Here is a 5,634-nt window from a genome sequence, read left to right as displayed (position 1 = left end):
AAAGTGCATCAGAACGGGCCGTTCTGGATTCAGAACGGTCCGTTCCAAGACTGAGAATAGTGCCTTCATTATATTTTTGATAATTATGCAATTTTGATCTCTAAGGTTTTAATTGAGTAATTTCAGTCTTTAAAAGATTATAGTTGTATAATTTTAGTCTCACCATTTTTAATTAAATAATTTTAATCTTTTAAATTAACATATATTATAATTTTTTGTAATGTATCAAATGATATATATTTATTATTACTAAATAAATAAAATTTATATATTATTAATATTTTAATATTACTAATAAATTAATATCAATAATATTTTTCCTATATTTATAAATAAACTAATAATTTGATAAATATATATTAATATATTTTTACAAAAATATAAATATATAAGATCAAATATATTTTTCTAATTAATATACTTATATTTTTGTAAAAGTATATTAGTTTATCTATAAATATATTAATAATATTATTGATATAATATCAAAAATTATAACATATGTTAATTTGAATAGATAAATAATTGTTTAATTTTAAAACATTATATATATATGTTGGATATCAGCACATATCAATCAGAATCTGTTAGAAATCAGCATATATCAATCAGAATATTCAATTCTGATTTGTAAAGATTTAATGTTAATAAGATCAATTTTATTTCCCCTCCTTTAATTATTTAGATACAGCATTTATAGGGAGAATTATTTCCCAGATTTTTAGGGATAGATTAGTGTGCAGATTTATTCCCTTGTATTCTATTTATACCACTTTTGTATTTTTCCCAAATCAGAGAAATATACATTGTATTTTTCCGCAATATATATATATATATATATATATATATATGTATATTAAAATTATTAATTTTTAATGGGAGAAACTAAAATCGTATTGTTATGATATTCTTTATTAATTTTATTAAAAAATATAATAATTTTGAAAAATATTTTTTTATAGTAAAAATTTTAAAATTACTTATTTTTATTAAAATATTTATTTTATTAGATATAACAACATAATTAAAATATAATTAATAATATATATTTTGTAAAATTATTAATATTTATATTTTTTTTTAAAAAAAGTTAAAACCGGAACGGCCCGTTCTGAAACCGGAACGGGCCGTTCTGGTTTCACTTTTTGTGTGTTAATTTTGCATTCGGAACGGGCCGTTCTGAATGCAAAATAATACACCAAAAAAGAAACCAGAACGGCCCGTTCCGGTTTCAGAACGGGCCGTTCTGGGTCTAGGTATTTTAAAAAAAAAATTTATCCACGTGGCATCCACATGGCATCCACGTATGTATCTACGTGGCATCCACGTGGGCAAAAGTTAACTCCGTTTAAATAATTTAGACGGAAGTCCTAAATTGAAACCAATTAATTTTTAAGGGACCAAATTGAAACCAATTAATTAGTTTGGGACCAAATTGAAACCAAAAATTAAAATGGGACTAAATTGAAACAAACAATTAATATAAGGGACCAAATTAGTATTTTAGCCATAATAATAATATATTTCTGACCCAAAATATAATAATATAATTTCAATAACAAAATATCATATAAAATCAACCTTATCTTAAAACATATAAATATTTATTTAAATATGCTAATAAAAAATACTTATTTAATACGTACAAAATAATTGTCCAAAATAATAATTATTTAAAACGTACAAAATAATATTCTTCTATAATTATTAAAATAATTATGACCAAATACCATATAATAATAATAATAATTATTATAATAATAATAATAACTTTATTGAAAACTGGGGTGTTACACAATGTACCTCTCCACAATAGAGGCTTCTGGGCAGTATTGGTTCTTGATATATCCTTTTAAGATCTTCATGTATCTCTCAACAGGGTACATCCATCTAAGATAAACCGGGCCACACAATCGAATCTCCCTAACCAAATGAACTATCAAATGCACCATGATATCAAAAAATGAAGGTGGAAAATACATTTCCAATTGACACAAGATTGTAATTGCTTCATTTTCTAACTCATCTAACGTTACAGGGTCAATTACTTTGTTGCAAATGGCATTGAAGAATAAACACAATTGAGTAATAGCAACTCTAACAGAAGATGGTAAAATGTTACGAATAGCCACAAGCAAAAGTTGTTACATTAAGACATGACAATCGTGAGACTTTAAACCAATTAACTTCAAATCTTGCATAAACACCAGACTCTTAACATTTGAGGAGTACCCTTGTGGAACTTTCACACTGTGTAAGCACTCACAAAAGCTTTTTTTTTTCTTTTTTTGATAAAGTATGACAAGCTGGAGGCAAGTAAGTGCGTCTTCCAATTGATTGAGGATGTAACTCAGAACGTATACCCATGTCCACCAAATCTTGTCGTTCTTTCACTCCATCTTTAGTATTTCCTTTGATGTTTAGCAATGTCCCAATTACACTATCACAAACATTTTTCTCCACATGCATCACATCTATGCAGTGTCTAACATCTAGCTTGCACCACTAGTGGAAAAAACACTTTTAAAATCGGTCATTTTTGACTTTTAAAATCAGTTCTCTGACCAATTTTAAAAGAGCCGATTTTAAAAAGTGAGACTTTTAACATCGATCGCTGACCAATGTTAAAAGTGAGACTTTTAAAATCGGTCAATAGTGACCGATGTTAAAAGTGGGACTTTTAAAATCGGTCATGGCATGACCGATTTTAAAAGTCCTACTTTTAACACCGATCATTGCATGACCAATTTTAAAAGTGGTTAATTTTTTTTTTTAATATTTGACTTATTTAATGAGGATCCCTGAACAAAACCTGCAAATTAATAAAATACCAGACAATTCATATGTTTTAATATACCAAATTACATACAAATGACAACCAACTAATTATTTGCAGAAACATTAGATGCACAATTTACAGAGGCAACAAGACTTTTAAATCACATCTTTATCTTTCCCAAACTCAAATTTAAGTAGTATACTATACCATACCACATGGTTTACAATCAATAAACTAACATACGAGAATAGAATAATAAAACTACACTACTTAACACTCGGCTCTAAATACAACACACAAAGAGAAAAAAAAATTGTCTAAAACTTTAGAAAGAGCAGACTAAAGAAGAAGCACAGAACCATACCTTTAGCATGGAACTTCTCTTCTAAATCCATTTCTAATTGCTAAAAACTATGATCGAATGGCCTTTGCCTGCCAAATACAGAGTTATAACATCACAAAGATGTTTATATTAGCCGGAAGATCAAAGTTGTATCCATATGAACAATGTCAATTCATATACTCAGATACCAGAATGTAGCTCACGAACAGAACATAAAACACCAGCAATAAATAGAACTATAATGCAGGATAGGAAAATCAAATTAAATGACTCCAGCTACAAAATAAACACATAGCATGAAAGGAAAAAATAAAATAAAATCAAACGTAAAATAAGCATTTTTTTCCTTCCCCATTTAATCACACCCCACAATGCCTCATGCAAAAGATTAAAACAAGCATGAAGCAAATAGCATAGAAACCTACCCACAAAATCCCAATTACTTCGACAAAAATATTTTTTTATTTATTTATACATACGTATCAGACACAGACATGAAAGACAAACTTAGAAGTGAAGAATGCTTGACAAAGCATCACACATCGCGATTTAAGGGCACTTCCCACACGCATTGTGGCGTCGGCATTGGCGAGAAGTGAAATCAAAAGCGAGTTTTTCATCTTTCTTCTTTTTTCCAAAATAGGAAACATTTCCAATATGCTAATATAAACGAAGGAAGACCAAAAATGCGTAATTTGTTACATAATTACAAAGTATAACACGGCAGAGTGGGAGAAGAGAAGGAGGAAGGAATCTGCGGAGAAAATAGAACCGAAAAAATGGGCAAAAATAAAAAAAAATAAATAGAAAAATAAAATAAGAGAAAGAGAGTGATAATTTTAGGAGAATTTGAGAAGAGAATCTGCAAAAAGTGGCGCACGCACATTTGGAGAATGAGGAGGGTTTTGTTGAGAGCATGAATGAATGAATCGAAGCGCAAAGAAAGAAAATTCTTTGTTGTTAGTTGCAGAACGGTTCCAGAACGGCCCGTACTGCTTGTAGAACGACCTGTTCTGAAACCAGTACAGGCCGTTCTGCAAGCAGTACAGGCCGTTCTGGGGCCGTTCCATACTCAAAGTTCGCCCGGGTAACAACAAAATAAGACACATGAGACGAGAATGTTACCTCGATGTTGTATTTTTGCAAGAAAATGAGAAGCTACACACTTTAGATGAGAGTCCGAGAGAGAGTAAAGAGAAGAATATATGATATTGAAGCCAAAGAGTAGAGAATGAAGCAATGGGAGTGGAGATAGTATAATTAACTCTCTGATGCTACTTTTAAAATCGGCTGTTCAATAACCGATTTTAAAAGTAGACTTTTAAAATCGGCTGTTCAAGAGCCGATTTTAAAAGTAGACTTTTAAAATCGGCTGTTCAAGAACCAATGTTAAAACTAGACTTTTAAAATCGGCTCTTAAGAGCCGATTTTAAAAGTAGACTTTTAAAATCGGTTGTTCAAGAGACGATTTTAAAAGTAGCGTCAGAGACTTTTAAAATCGGCTACCTGATGACCGATTTTAAAACCCCAATTTTAAAAGTCATTTTTGTACTATTGCACCAATAAGGAAGATTAAAGAATATTGATCGTTTCTTCCAAATATTTCTCTCAGTTGACTTCTTTTGCGTCTTTTCAAACACAATGTTAATGTTCTTCACCCGCTGATATACTTCTTCACCATTGCGCGGTGTCGAGGCAATTTCATCCTCCTGACATCTATTGAATGCTTTCTTCAATCTACAGTATGGATGACTACGAACAAGAAACTTACGATGCCTAGTGTACGTAGTCTTTTGCCCATGTTTCAATTGGGTATAACTTGTGTTTTCTTCACATATAGGACATGCATAATGACCCTTCACACTATACCCACTCAAGTTACCATGTGCTGGAAAATCATTTATTGTGCAAAATAACATTGCACGCATGGTAAATTTTTGTTCACGATATGCATCAAAGACCTCCACTCCTGTCTCCCACAACATTTTCAAGTCATCAATCAATGGACTAAGATACACATCTATGTCATTTCCTGGTTTTCGGGGTCCTGATATCATCATAGACAACATAATATATTTTCTCTTCATGCATAGCCAAGGAGGAAAATTGTAAATGACCAACAAAACTGGCCATGAACTGTGTTTACTACTTAAGTTCCCATAAGGATTCATGCCATCTGTAGCTAGACCAATTCTCAAGTTTCTTGACTCTGTACCAAATTCTGGAAATGTTTCATCAATCCTCTTCCATTGCGGAGAATCAGCTGGATGTCGAAGAAAATGTCACATTTTCTACCATTTTCATGCCATGTGGGGTTTTTTGCATCCTCTTTAATGGAAAACAATCTTTTAAACCTAGGTATTATTGGCAAATACCATAAGACCTTAGCATGGGGACCCTCTATTTCTTCCTCACCACTACTTCCATCAGTTTTCTTTTTGAACCGCGACAATCCACATGTCGGACACACTTTCAGTGTACCAAAATCATTTGTATACAATACGCAATCATT

This window comes from Cajanus cajan, chromosome 8 (genome assembly GCF_000230855.2).
Source record: "Cajanus cajan strain Asha chromosome 8, NIPB_CcT2T_4, whole genome shotgun sequence".
Classification (NCBI taxonomy): Eukaryota; Viridiplantae; Streptophyta; class Magnoliopsida; order Fabales; family Fabaceae; genus Cajanus; species Cajanus cajan.
Note: the sequence above shows the minus strand (reverse complement) of the source record.